Source organism: Globicephala melas, chromosome 12 (genome assembly GCF_963455315.2).
Source record: "Globicephala melas chromosome 12, mGloMel1.2, whole genome shotgun sequence".
Lineage (NCBI taxonomy): Eukaryota > Metazoa > Chordata > Mammalia > Artiodactyla > Delphinidae > Globicephala > Globicephala melas.
Window position 1 is genome coordinate 4,552,932 of NC_083325.1, and position 15,819 is coordinate 4,568,750.

Here is a 15,819-nt window from a genome sequence, read left to right on the forward strand (position 1 = left end):
TTCTTTCATTTATGCTTTCATAGAAAGTCTAAAACCAAGGGGTTAAATGATTGTTAAAGTACCTATCAGAGAAAGAAGTAAGGAAAAAGCCACTGGATTGCTCAAACGAATTAGAAATGTTGATTACTACTGCTCCAGGCCAGCAATATTTGTGGTGTTTCAGGCCCAAGGGTGCCAGGCCAACTGTGGAAAAGACAAAATTAATTAATGTTTTCTGAGATTAATTAGAAAATTAAATGGAAGTCTAATGAAAACCAGCATGGCTTAGTTCACTGCATTTACAACTGTGTGCCCCTAAATTTTAGAGTTGTTCAAAATTTCTGTGCATTATTCAAATAAAAATGTAGTGAGATTAGCTGCAATCATTTTTTTTCAACTGTAGCACCTAATTCCAAACAGAATCAACTATACTCCAATAAAATTCATTAAAATAATAATAATAATAACCACAAAAAACCCCAAAGTCCTACTGTATAGCATGGGGGACTATACTGAATATCCTGTAATAAGCCATAATGGAAAAGAATATGAAAAATATATATGTATATATAATCACTTTGCTGTACAGCCAAAATTAATACATTGTAAATCAACTATACTTCAATAAAATAAATTTTAAAAAATGAAAAAAAGAAGAACTTCACAGCATTATAAAGCATAGAGCCATCTGACAGCCCTGATCTGAGTTCATGTTCTCCAAAGTACCTTTATGTGGTATAAATTTAAATATTCCAACTTTTTTGGTGGAATTTTGGAAGGTTGCCACGGATTATTTTGTTGACCTCTCAACTGGATGATCCTTCTGGATTCCATGGGCCTTTTTCCAGCCAAAATATTTGGTCAATGTATGACTTCTTCCATCAACCAGAGGAGGTGTGAGAAAAAAACACAACGATAAATGCGAGTGGGAATGTGGGAGGAGCCAGAGCATCATGACCTCAAATGTGCTGCATGGAAGTTACATGACACATATTTTCATCTTCTTTTACCCTGAGTCTTGTTTTCTGTAAAATGGGTGTATTCTAAGTGTTTTCCATAGGTCCACATTGAGCTGTCAGATACAATGAAATAGGAATTAGCCAATTATCAAGTGACTAATCCCATCAGTGGGGTCCTTACTCTAGTTTAATACGGCCAGCATTTAAGGGTATTCGGTAATTGAAAATTATTTTTAACTGCATACAATTCTGAGTAAATTCAATTGTCTGTCATCAGACTTTAGAGGTGTCTTACCTTTCTCACGAGCACTGCTAAGGATCTTGTTCAAACCACTGCTGCCCGCTTTCCAAATCCAGCTTCTCTGAGCTCCTTTTATGCTGGTCTTTCTGTTACTTTAATCTCTTGATGCCATAAGATAGAGTTATGTACAGTGGGACAAACAGAAAAGCAATCAAACTCACCTGCTTGACATCAGCTAGGCAATCACCAGACCCAATAAGATGCAAAAGATAACTGACTATGGAATGTATTATGTTTCAGAATCCTGTGATTAGGAATAGAGCAGGAAATTCTACCCGTTTTCACACCTACTTTCCTTGTTCTAAATTTTTTTTTTTTTTTTTTTTAGGGAGAATAGTCTAGCAGTAGGTTTATTCTGTTTTGTTTTAAAACATATCTAGTACAGTATCAACAATGGCTACCATAAAAAATGTTCTTAAGTTTCAAGATATCAGTATATGCAATTTTTTAAAAAAATCCATGCTGTTACATTTTTAATGTCATTTGTAAAGCTTGTCCTTTTACTTTCTTCAGTCACTGAGTTAAACAAGACTTCTTTACTTAAAGACTGAGATTATAAATAAAAACTAAAACTCACCTCCTTTTAAATAGAATAATGTTACATCTCATGATACATTATTAACATTTTTAGTATTTAGATTGGTGTTTCCCAAAGAGTCCTCAGGCAAACCTCATTTGATAAGATGGTCCTTGAATAATTTTTTTTTGTGATGAAATAAATTAGGGGAATGCTACCTTCTCTTGGATTTACCTAGCACATGAGAAATGTAAACCCCGAGAATTCTTTCAAGAAGAAAACTGGTCTGAATTTGTGTAAACATATTTGTCTATACATAAAATTTTAATTTAATATCTATTTAGATCTTTAGATACTAATTCAAACTTTGTGTTCTCCAATCAGGAATTGGACTAATCTTGTAAGATTCCTACCAGAGTCCCACAGGCTCATAGTAAGTTGTCCTGGGCGATATTTTGATTCCATAAGTCAACTTTATCCTAAATTAGTAAAAAGGGAATTGTAATGCCAAAACACATGTGGAAATATGATGATATTCAATACCTCACATCATAGCTCACATCAAATTGAGATACCTGGAAACTACAATAGCCAGAATGAATCTAATTTCTAGTAGAGTTTTTTTTAGTCATGTGTATGTTTTAGTCTCCACAATAAATCTAATATGGTCACTGTGCTAATTCACCTTTGTTCTCATTACACTTATGTTACTGACCAGGGTTCTTGGACTCGTTAATCAATGGAAATTGATTCCTTGTCCAGACAAGGAATTCAGGCAAGGCTTTACTGGGACTCATGCAGGAGGGAGCGAAAACAAGTAACAGGTGCCCTTGCTCGCTCCTGAGGGGGTGATGAGCTGTTCTCTTAAATGGGGTGAGGTCCAGGGGTCAGGCCGAAGGGGGTGCTTAGGTGGTGTGCCCACGCCCTTGGTGGTGCTGTGTGCAAGATGCATGCACAGTCTCCTGCTTTTGCTCCCCACACCTCAGAAGTGGCAGTTGAGTTTTTGGTCTTTTTGTGTCTTGTTTTCCATCATTTGTCCCAACTGTGTGTGCACACAGTTATTTTTAGACCCTTATAGTTTCTTTGTATTTTGTTGCTGGAGGTTGAGACGTTTGTCCAGGTGCAAGCACTGCAGCGAAGTGTCCCAGGTCCCAGGTCCCAGACTGTCTCACTTAGAAGCATGAGGTTAGCTTTGAGATGACTGGCATACTTGGAGGTGTAGTATCCTCTGGGGACTCTTGTATATCCATGGTCCTGGCCTCTTGTCTTCCTCATTAGCTCTCAAGATGATTCCAATAGGCACCATGCTTGAGAAGCACCCCACTATTGAAATAAGGAGTTTTCTTTCTTTTTTTTTCTTTTATTATTCAGCTCCCATGCCATATCACACCCCTGCAAAGAAACATAACCCCCAAATAAACCAGTTGGCAAGATGCTAAACTATTATAGAGATGAAACTCTCCCCGTACACTCCAGGGGTCATGGGTTTTGCTCAAGGAGTTATTGATGTAACAGGAACTTGATTTCATTGGTGAAATTGCCCCACCACGTCATCTATGAAATGTACAATTTAATGTGTAAGTGACCTGTTCTGTTTTGTTTCCATCACTCTCAGAATGATCAGGTACTCACCTCATCTGTGCTCAATCTACAGTGCAGTTCCGAGAAAGAATAATCACAGTGGAGGTAAGGAAACCAGGCTTCGGGCTTTAAAGATGAGATAGATTCAAGGGCAGAAGAGGAGAAAGCAACCCAAGAAGGGTAGGTTATTAATATATTAATATAGCTGGATGACACATGGGAGAAAGACGCCAGATTCAGCATTTCTGGTGCCCGAGAAGGACTACGGGGCAGGGGGCTTAACAACCAATGTCACTCACACCGGCATGAAGTAAAGTAGGCAAACTGAAATTTTGGATGGAATAAAGGTAGAATGAGAGTCATTCGTTGTCACTTTCATTTAAATCTAGCTCCATTTAGCCTTAATCTGAAACATTCCGGGACTCGCTTGCATCCCCACCGCTCAATGAGGAGAAAGGATGCTTTCAAACCCGAGTTTCTCTATTTAAGAAGCAAGCCCCCAGCTTCCTAAAGTGACTGAATCCCTTGTAAGCACTTCATCCTGGTTTAGAGGGAAATAAAGCATCCTGGTTAGCATAAAAAAATTCAACCACGAGCCCTTCAAGAGCTTTGCTGAGAAATCGGTGCTTTGATGAAATAAGACCCACAAGTGCATACACACAAAAATTCAAAATTTCTTCAAAACAATCCTTCTTGATTTAAAATAGGATATAACAACAACAACAATAAAAAGGGGTTTTCTACAGCTTTCAAATTATATTGCACTCTCAAAATTACAGGTCAGTTACACCCACCTGAGAGGTCTTTTTTTTTCTTTCCATCCTCCCTCTGTACTCCCTGGCTCTCCCTAGCACAACTTTTCTTTTCTTTTCTTAGTGTTCAGGTAGCACTGTGGATAAAGATATCAGGGAAAAAATACCAGTGCCCAAGACACTTTGATGGCCTTTTCACTGTGTAATTATACTCAGTCTCGATAACACTAAAGGTGTCCGCTATTGGTGGTGGCAGAAAGACCTTCTTTTTCAGAGGGAGATGGATTGTTTCTGTGGGCGTTGGTGGTCTTCAAATTATCTGACCACAGAAAAGAGAGCAGAGTGAATTTTATTTTAACGCATTTTATTTCTGAATTTATTTCCCAGTAGCTAGGAGGTGGTGAATGCCCCAGCAGTCAAGTCAGTTGTTATCTGTGAGACTTGATTATGTTTGGACCCAGTGGTTCATTTTGAGCAAGACACAGTTAATGAGGAGAGAAATGAAAAGTGCATCGAGACCCAGTGTGTTTGTGGTAATTTGTGACACATTTACTCCCCTGTTCTTTGTTTATTCCTCCCCCCTCTGTGCAGGTTCTCCAGAAAAAGGAGCAGATAAGTGAATTCACTGGTAGACAGCTAAGGATGTGGTAGGTAATGAATCTCTCTATTTCGTCTCCATTGTTGGCAGCAACTGGGGCACCGTTCATCTCTACAGTAAAATGACAGGAAAGCTCATCTTAACGAAACACCTTTTTTTCCCCATTATTTCACAACATATTTTTCATTAACACCGATAGTTTCCATTTTCACTACGTCTTTTTTTTTCTTTTCTTTTCTTTTTTTTTGGTGCTCTCTTTGCCACTTTTCTAAATAATAGTCCATTAAACAGTTCACAGTGTGTGTTCTGTAGAAATGTAAAAAAGTGATTGGATGATACTAATTAAGGAGAGATTTTGTTTCCACTCATTGCAGATCAATGATGGGTTACATTAAACCTGCATTTTGTGATGAGTTTAACACAAAAGAACAGCTGTGCTAAATACATATTTCAAGACATGCAGGTAGGTCAAATAAACATTCCTTTCTTTGAAAAGTTTATGTGTTATAACTATAAATTCTACTTGCAGAACCGTGGGGAGACACAAAGGCTAATTATTCACTACAATTATTATTGATTTTAGTAGAAACTGTTAAGGATAAAACTGAGCTATGTTCGGTAAATGCTAGTTCTTACTTTAATCTGGGTCCTTCAATGTATTGGTTTAACTGTGCTATTTTTCCAGTCTGATTTTTAACAAAATGTCCAGTTGAATCAGGTTTTCTGTTTTTATAATAACTTTGAATTGAGAAGGAGAAATGTCAATTAATTTTTGTGACTTAACCATAACTGTCCTCATGATTATCTTTACTATGTGGTGGGTTTTCCTTGTTCCCAAGGAATATGATTTTCCTCTATACAAGTTTGAGGAAATACGGTTCAGTTGTGTGAGTAACGATCAATATCCATTAAAGAGTATCATCAACTCTGAGGGACACAAATACTTGGATTAATAGAATTAGAGAGCAGAGGAAGAGAAAATATTTACCTTTCACATAAGTTTAGCCTGCAATGGCTTCATTTCAGACTGTACGTGTGCAACCCAGATTTATACACATTTCTTTCAGTGAATACTATTTTTTTCTTTTTTTTTTTCTTTGTGGTACGCGGGCCTCTCAGTATTGTAGCCTCTCCCATTGCGAGCACAGGCTCCGGACACGCAGGCTCAGTGGCCATGGCTTACAGGCCCAGCCGCTCCGCGGCATGTGGGATCTTCCCGGACCAGGGCACGAACCCGTGTCCCCTGCATCGGCAGGCGGACTCTCTACCACTGCGCCACCAGGGAGGCCCAGGGAATGCTATTTTTTATAGCAGTATATTCTTTGCGCTACCTTTTTGACATTTAGATATATACAATAGATACTTTATAGCAACTTTCTGCTCCAACTGTAGTGTCACTTGCCTGCAACAATGCCCACAAAAATGTCTACTGCAGTTACTGGTTTACCTACTCATATTCTCACAGATGCGATTTTGCTATAATATTGATTTTTGTCAAGCACGCTTTCTGCTTAGGTTTGGGAATAAAAGGTTGGCCACTCTAACAGAATGAGATTGATTAAAAGGCTTACAAGGGAGGAGGAATCCAGGATGACTTTCCCAATTCCACATCTGACTTGTTGGATGACTTGGGGCCAGTAGCCCTGCACTCTGTCTAGTCCCCAGTAGAACCTTCCTTAATGGAAATGAGAGCTACATGGCAGCCCCAGTATGCAATTGGCTTCAAAGGGATCACATCTCTTGAGGGAGATGCAAGCCAAGTTGTAAAGTTAGGGAATCGGGCCATGAAAGAGTAAATGTCTTTCAACAAGGGATGGAAAGCTTGGGAGGCTCTCGTTGGTTATGGAGCTCAGCTTTTCAGAGGAAAGCACAGAGTTCATATTGGTTCTGAATTAAAGGAAATAGTCTTCCACGTGTTTTTGTATTCCAGGGCAATAAGATGAGATGGAAATGAAATTCCCGAATGTAATGTGAATGCCATTGTGTTTTAGTAAATATATCTATATGTATTTTTATGCATAGTTTCCCACATCAATTATGATATTTTCCTTTACCACCAAGATATGTGAACCCAACATCTCAGTTACCTTATTTACAAAATTGGGATTGTACTCTCCTTACCTCAGACTCATCATGAAGGCTAAAGGAATCCAAAAATAGGGTGCGGGGAAGCCCTTTGTAAAATAGACATCATTGTTAGCATTGTTAGTTTGTCATGGCATGGCTATGGCAGAAATCGGCACTGATTGTACATGCAATATTTGAATTGATTTTAATTGCTTTTTCCAACAAAAATGTATTGAGCACTTTCTATAAGGCAGGCAATGTTGTTGGCGCTCAGATATGAACGACTGGTAATAAGTGAAATGAACATGAATCATGTCAGACACTCTGAAATCCAGAATTAACTCCTCCTTATTCTGTGCTCTTATGAGGTGTCATTATAAATTTACATTCCTCCTTCTTTTCCAAGCTCCCCCCACCATGACATGGACATGCGGTGGGTGAGCTCTGCGATGGACTGAAATGGGAGACTGGAGCATCTCTTCTTTGCAGCTCAGGGTCCAGAATCTAGAGATTGACACCAGACTGTGCATCAGAAAGGGTTCTGAGTCCCTTAGGTGGGAGGTAAGGGCTGAGATGAGAACATGAGGTCCAGGAGCACCAGAGAGGGAACAGTGAGTCTGTACAGAGCACAGAGACACCAATCACTAGGTCACGCTTTACCACTGGTTGGCTGAGGATTAACTGGATGTTATTATTTGGGCCCAACAAATGATTAACGACTTCCACAAGAGAGATGAGAACTGTCATGTACAAGAAATAGAACAGCCACAGATGCCAAATGGAAAAAGCTGGAATCGAGTATAAGTCCTAATCTTTGCTAGATGAATCATTCAAGCAGTTTCCTTAAAACTCTGACTTTCGTTATCTTGATCTTTACAGAGGGATAGACATCTCAGTCTTACAAGATAGCTGTTGCATAGACTGGATGCTTGTGTCCCTCCACATTCATATGTTGAAAACTAACCTGCAGTGTGATGGTATTTAGAGGTGTGGCCCTTGGGAGGTGATCTGGTCATGAGGGTGGGGTCCTCATGGCTGGGATTAGTGCTTTTATAAAAGAGACCCCAGAGAACTCCCTCGCCCCTTCCACCAGTTGCAGAGCTAGACATGTATTTTTAAAAAGTAAGACATTAATGCTGCTGCAGATAGCACTGTTTCATTCTTTAGAGATGATCACACTGAGTGAAGTCAGGCAGAGAAAGACAAATATCATACATTATCGCTTATATGTGGACTCTAAAAAAGCGATACAAATGAACTTATTCACAAAACAAGAAATAGACTCACCGACCTAGAAAACAAACTTATGGTTATTAAAGGGGAAAGGAGGGAGGGATAAAGTAGGAATTTGGGATTAAAAGATATCCAGTACTATATATAAAACAGACAAACAACTAGGTCCTACTGTAGAGCCCAGGGAACTGCATTCAATCCTATAATAAATCATAATGGAAAAGAATATGAAAAAATAGATATATAGATGTATAACTGAATCACTTTGCTGTACACCTGTAACATTGTAAATCAACTATACTTCAATAAAAAAGTAATCGACATTGATATAAATATTAAATCGTTATACTGAGCTTTCAAATTATTCTAAGACTTACATTTATTACATTATTAACTTCATGTAACCATATGGTATCTCTTATTTTAAGCACACACAGAGTCAAATCATAGGTTCACTTGAATACACATGGTAGATGGTGGCCAACTGTGGAATATTAAATGGGGTGAATCAAAAATCAACATTCAATCAAAGGCTAACATCACTATCGTAAGATGATGAATCTATGAGATATAGGAATAACTATGAAGCTTTGTCCCAAAAGTATTTAATTATTATTGCAATTTTCTTATGAAAGTAGAGTCATTGAATTTTAGGTTGGTAGTACAGCACAGGACAAACATTTCACACACCATCAGCTTTTCCATTGCTCTTACAATCCGCTGTACTTTAAACTAAGTGGAGATTCATTTTCTATCAAGGTTAAGGGAAGAATAAGATATTTTGAGAGTGGCACATACTTCCCTAATATTTCACCTTTTGCTCACACTGAATACATACTATATATTCTTTATTGCGTCTGGTTTAAGACAATGTCTCATGGATGTCATGCATGATTTTGGAATGTTTCTTCACTTAACTTTCAAGTGGTAAAATAGATCTTCTATTTTTAATTCATTTTCATGAATTGTAAAGAGTTCCCACAAATTGAAAGACTCATTGACCAATGGAATCAAACAACTAAAAATTAGAATTACAATCAATTCTTATAATTCAGAATAGTTATGTTCTGTAAAGTCGCAGCCAACACTGAACCATTGCTCCCAGGGGAAATACAGGGCTAGAATCCTGCGAGCCTCTGGTCACATTTTCATCAACCTTGTTTTATGTGTGTTTTTGTTTAAAGATACTTTACTTAATACATAGCATTGAGTCATTAACATCGAACTCACAGCCAACAGCACCATAACTCATCCTGGAAGGAAACTTACATAATATGTATTTTTTTCCCTAAGGCACATCTCAGTTATTTCATGCTTCTGAACACTAGAAAGCACTTCAGCACTGCATTCAGGAGGTTTTTTAAAGGGTGAAATCACCAGTAACAATCACAAGGATGCAAAAAACAGTGCACTAAATAGGCCAAGAGAAGGAACCTTGTTTACTGTATGAGGGTAGAAACAAAAACTCAGAACATCTCTTGTTCATCCTCAGCTCAGAATATACCTGTACAGCGGCTGAAAGTTTTCACTGCTTTGTACACGTTTACATGTGATCCTGAAAGTACAGGCTTCCAGTATTGATTTTGGACTTACAAATAAATTTTGGCAAGTAGGCAAATTTGCAAATATTAAATCTATAAGGAATGAGGATTGACAGTTGTTTTAAATAATATTTTATTTGTTGTATGATCCTTAATAGCAAAATAAATGCTACAAGAAAAGAAATATAAAACAGGAGTATAATATTGTTTACATCTATTTATTTACACAAGTTGTTCAAAAAATATATTATTCCTGAATTTGGCTAACTCATTTTTTTTCTAGTTTTAACTGTTAATCTATTTATTTAGTTGTCGGAGAGCTCCCAATAATAGGCCTCTCTATTAAATTTACAGTTTTAACAGTTGTCATAAATTATTGCATAATCCCCCCTTGCCATTATAACTTTATATTTCAGTAGAATTTTACTGTCTAAAACATATATAGAAAAATGTTCTCATTTTTTCTGATTTTCCAAGAGAAATCATTTTTCTGATTTTCCAAGAGAATCTAAGTGGTATGCCTTGTTTATATATCAGACGTTATGCTAAGTAGGAGGATAACCTATGTTAAATACAGGACCACAGGATCATTGACAGTATAAAATTCAGGAGATCCCAAACTGATGGCCTTCTAAAGGCAGTTGGGAAAGTTCAAAGCCAACTTAGAGGGGTTAACCCAGTACTAAGCAAAAGCCAAATTTCAATGCATCCCCATCAAAATGCTGAGCCTCCTGGTTCTGATCCATTGTTCTTTCCTTCATATCACTCCTGCCTCGGCACAGCCCTACCTTCCTCTGTAAAAAGATCCATAATTGTATTCTCTTACTAGCCAAGATTTTAAAATTCATTCTTGTGTGAGAAGTCCTTTGTAAATTAAACAGTTTCTCATCAACTAAGAATGATTTAGGTAGTTCCTTGCCTAAAGGCTGGAGACAAGGCAAACTTCTGAATGCATACCATAGGAGTTTGTTGGGTTTGTTCCAATTCTTTCTTCTGAGAGGCTATAGAACTTGGAGGTTAGGCTCACACTCTGGCGTCCGACTGTCTCAAGCTGTATCCCGGCTCCGTCACTTATTAGTTGTGCAGTCCTGGGCAAGTTACTGCATCTCTGTGCGCCCCAGTTCCTCACCCATCAGTAGGCACATCAATGGTCCCTATTTTGCTCACTGTGAAGAATATATGAGTCAACATATGGGGAGAGAGTCTGGCATGTAATAAGCACTCAGTAAGTCTCAGCCATCACTTTATCTCATCACCAGTGCCCTCATGGCTTCTTCTATAACCTCCGCAATTGTCAGCATTGTTCCTGGACCTCCATGCCAGACTCAGGTGAGAGCAGCGTTGAAGCTGAATCCCGCCTCTGTACCCTGACACTGAATTAAATCTAGGAGACAGAGTTTTGGGTGAGGTAGAAAAGAATAGCTTTATTGCTTTGCCAGGCAAAGGGGGCCACAGCGGGCTAATGCCCTCAAGACTATGTGTCCTGACCTGAAGTGGGTAGTGAGGAGTTTTATTGTAATGGTTCAAAGAGGACGTGATCAGCTAATGGACATTTTTATGATTGGTTGGTGGTGAGCTAATCTGGAGTCGGCATCATCAACCTTCTGGTTCCAACAGATCTGAGGTCTATGTTCTTGTGAGCAGCAGACAGTTAACTTCTCCCACCCGGAGGGGGCTTCAGTATCTGCAGAAGAGCTCAAAGATATTGTTGTGTGTATCCCTCGAGGGGGAACCAGGACCCTGCTCCAAGGCTGCACTATTGTTTCTTGACTGCTCCGCCCTTGTCTCTGCATCCCCTCACTTCCCTAATCAACAACTGTTTGAACCTGCTCCTTGGAACTCAGGGAAAGTCCTGGAGGCTGAACGAAGCCTATTTCCTATAATCAAGAAATGGCGGACACAGAAGTGTTACAATTAATTTTGGATTCCCCAATTCTGGCTGAAAGTTTAGTTTTGATTAGCTTATGTCATGACACAAAAGTAATAGGATAGTCACTTTCTTGATTGAGTTACATTTTATGACTCCATCTTAGTTGGGCAAAAAAAGATTCTCCTGCTGGCATTAAAGGTGCTGTGTTGCAAGAGGGTCCCAAGGGAATGACATAAGGGCAGCCTCCAGCCACTGAGAAAGATCCTCAGGTAACAGATATGGGGAAAACTGAAACCTCATTGCTCCAACTGCAAGGAATTTAATTTTTTGAATAACCTGAATGAGTGTAGGGAAAGGCCTTGAGCTTTAGATGAGAATTCAGTTCTGTAGTCATCTTGCTTTCAGACTTGTGTGACCCTGAGCAGAGAACCCAGCTATGCAGTGCTTGGACTTCTGAGCTACAGAAACTGTAGGATAAATAATAGGTGTCGTTCTAAGCCACTAAGTTTGTGGTCATTTCTTACACAACATAGAAATCTAATACAATAGCCTGAAAAGTAGGAGGGGATTTTTGATGACAACGCTGTGGCCACATTGAAAAGATTCTGTCTATAGACACAGCCGTCATGTACCAAGTCCTGATATTCAGGGCATGGTACATGCTGGCAGCAATATATGTCCTTTTTCTTATCCGAAGATAAGAACTTAAACTTGAGGTCATATGACCTATGCTTCAATCCCAAAGGCCACATCACTGTGTCTTTCAAGGAAAATACATATTTATCTTGATGGCCATTCCAGCTGGCCAAATTAGACATCACCCTTGAACAAGAGCTATAGATTTATTTTGGTATCTTGAGCCATAGAGGAGAATTTAACACAATGGCTAAAGGATCACCATCATCAAATATATCTTATACACAACATATACAACTACTGATTTCAAAGAGAATTAATGCACTGTTGGCAAGACAGATGTCCATGGAGACAAATGACAATCTTTCTTCCTTCCCTTTGTGTTCATCCAAAGGAGAAAGGCATGGCTGTTTATTGTTTGCAAATGTTCTCTGCATGTCCCTGTCAAAACAATCTGCTACAATGTGAATAAGGGACAGTTTTGAAATCCTTCCCAACTTAATGTTTTCAAGGGTAATATTTTCTTTTGAGTTGACAGACAAAGCCTTCATCTGACAAATGAATGTGCTCAAGAGATTATATCAATGGCTAATCCAATTAAAAATCTTTGAGATGTTCAGTTATCTCTGCTGTGAATTGGATGAGCTGTAGATTGTGGAGAACTGAAAATTATATTTCCTTCTCTCTTAAACCTTTATTAATTATTTTTTGTACGATTAACTTTAGGGAAATTGTAACTTCTAATTATTTTCCTTAACTTTAGAATGAAGATGCCAACAATAGAAGAATAATCTTACCCCAAACCTGTTTTTTTTATATTAGTTTTCCCTTGATTATCATCTTAAGCTTAAACAAACTTATTTTACTAAACCAGTGGATAGAAACAAAAAGAAACCCATGAGTGGGACCAACCAAATGTTCCTTTCTTCTGTGTGCGTGTGTGTGTGTGTGTGCATGTGTGCGCACACATGTGTGTGTGTGATTTGATTAGAGACACACCTCACAATAAAGTATCAATTCATTATGTTGACTCAATTTCCAATTAGTTACTTTGTGATTCTCTAGACAGAGCTACCAAGTATGTGGTTTGTATGATATAATTTTAGACTTTCAGAAACATTGCAAGAAAAATAACCAATGATTATTTTGGAATAAAAACACTATTTGAAATCCTTTTAGAAACGAAGACATCAGTGGAGAATGGGAACATGATGATAGTGAGGACCTTTTTCCCTTCTTACTATAGACAGTGGGGTTTTGCCTTCTTGTTGCTATGTGCTTGTCTTTGTATGAAAGGAAGGAAGGGGCAAGGCAGTGTTTTATTTCATTTCATATTATCTTATCCTCTTTTATTTCATTTTATATTTGGCATGGATAATACTAATCCTCAGATTTGTGATTTTCTTTCTTAAGAGAGTTATTTTTCTGATTTACAAAATGTTTCAAACTGTCTCCCAAATCTTTCCAATAAATATCAAAGTGAGAACATGAATACACCATAAGAATGTTGGAAGCCTTATGAATATCTGGACATTTCTTAGGGGCAGCTCTGCATCTTGCCTGAGAATTTCCAAACTGGATTATTGTATCCAGTTCTCTAGCAAATTCTACCTAAGGAAAAAGTGTTCCCCTACATCCACCTCACACCCTGTTTTATGTTTTTAATTCTACCTTATAAAATGTTACAACCAGAAAAAAACACATTCCAGTGAAAACATTTTCCTTTATTAAGTGGTTCCTCCATGAAGAGAGCATGGCTATGAGAAGAATTCTTTTCTTCCAGTCATTTGGCTATCATAAACTTGGCCCTTCTCTCTTTTACATCCCTAAAGCTTTGCATGTGTGATTATCATAACTCCCTTTTCTGCGGGATTATGTGTAATTAAGTTTTCAATCAATCTGACTAATTAAATGGAAGCACTGTCTGTGGGCTAGATCAGGAGACTAGAAGTCTGGGTTTCTGAGTATTACCACTAGTTCACTAAGTGGATACAGCAGGTTACTTATCTTCTAATTTTGCAATGTAGGGAATAGAGGGGAAATACTCAAGCTCAGGTCTACAGGTCCCAATTTTTCTAAGAACCCCAAATTCCTGTCTCTATCTCCTCATGCTCTCTTGAGCCTCACATTAAAAGTCCCAACTTCCTCTCCTTGTAGGAGAGTTTTTAAACTCATCAGGTCCATCTGAAAAGTCAGCCAAGAAGGGCTACACAACCCTGAGGGGTACTGCAAGCCCTGGCTGAGGGTGCCGAGTGCCATCCTTGTGCTGGGCTTTGTAGGTTTCACTGCTCAAATGGTGGTAGATATAGGACAGAGGCTACTTTAACTTCATGGGTAAAGACTTTGACTTTCTCTTATTTCTCTATTAGGCATGAATGAAGTATTGTGCTGGGAAAATATCCTTTGTTATATCAATGTTTTCAACTTTGGAATAAATACAAAATAATAGGGAGTCATTTCTGGATGGTACCTTAGAGATACTGTAGCCCAACCTCCTTACTTTCTGTAAGGAGGCCGAGGCCCATGAGGGAAGAGGATGTGCTGGTCCCAGAAGGAGCTGGAACCCTATGCTTCATTCCCAGTGCTCTCACCACTCTTCACCACTGACACTAAGGTATGGCTGCTGTTGACACTAAGCATGATGACATTTTGCCAAAATGAGTCAATATTTGAGCAAACGTGACTCCACTCAGTGGCAGGAGAGTGGGCCACCATCCAGCATCTCTTAGGTATCCAGAGAAGCAGGAGCTCAAGAGCCAAGTGCAGCAAATCCGCCATGTGACCCCTACATCTGTCTCTTTTCCCCCAGGACACATCATTTTACCACCCCGGGGAGCAAATGAGAGCAGCGGGAGGAGCCCTTATGGAACTCATGATGATTCCCAAACGACAAGCAACACTCTAAGTGAGAGGGAAGAAGCATATAATTGCCTTCAGGATATCAGGCGTCCAAGAGCTTCCAGGCTGAGAGGAAGAAAGCTCACTCTTGCTTCCAACTCTTCCCTCCACTGGGCCTTTCCTCCAAAACCCCATTCCCTCCACCAGACCCCCAGATCCCCAGACCCCTCACTTCACTTAACCCACCCTGAATATTCATTTCCTTCAAAGAGCACATCGGTGCTGACCTAAGCTTCCTTCTCTGGCTGAACACAGCACAAGGCAAAGTTTCCCTTACTTTAAATTCTTCAGTATTTATTTAAATAGTCTGCTCTGTACTATCACACATTACTAATATGTTGCCTTAGATATGTTCTTTAGTTATTTCCTGTGTGTTTTTCACATCACCCTGTAATATTACAAGTTCCTTGAGGGGAGAGGCCCTGACTCTTTCTTTGGTGTTTCTAACGGAACTTACCACTTAATAAGTGGGAATTGAGTTTATATAAATTTCCATGGAGACTTGAGAAAAGGGTGACTTGTTTGTTTGTTTGTTTGCTTGTTTGTTTTCAGCCATTCTTTCAATGTTCTTGTCATGGTGAAACCAGAAAATAAATGCCATGGGCTTCTGGGGAGTTTTAACTAGCTCAGTATCCAAGCACCAATTCATTAAAAGCACATATAGTTTCAAAATGAAAAACAAATGTTTTGTTTTTTTAAGTTGTGGATTATGTAACTATATTTTGAAATTAAAATATATATTTAAAAGGTAATATAGATAGATCAATAACTAATAAATTTTTTGTAGATTGGTTTATAGTGACCCCGGAATCAATAGTTTTGATCTAAAAGTATGATATATCTCTACACTAGAAATGAAACCATTTTGCTTTTCCCTGCTAAACTAA

General features: G+C 38.5%; 1 protein-coding gene across 3 annotated transcripts in view; it reads right to left on the bottom strand.

The window, feature by feature from the left end:
• Window positions 1–474: 474 nt before the first annotated feature.
• The window catches only part of TMEM182 (transmembrane protein 182), a 395,595-nt gene continuing 380,250 nt past the window's right edge, over window positions 475–15,819 (bottom strand). Inside the window, exons 9-10 of one of the 3 annotated variants that reach the window (XR_009566205.1) lie at window positions 2,472–3,148; window positions 475–1,340 (exon numbers count right to left, since the gene is read on the bottom strand). The gene's annotated coding sequence lies outside the window, so the exon portion shown is untranslated. Of the gene's footprint in view, window positions 1,341–1,581; window positions 3,149–9,590; window positions 10,695–15,819 lie in introns of those variants that run through there. The other 2 variants (XR_009566203.1, XR_009566204.1) reach the window with 2 other exon arrangements.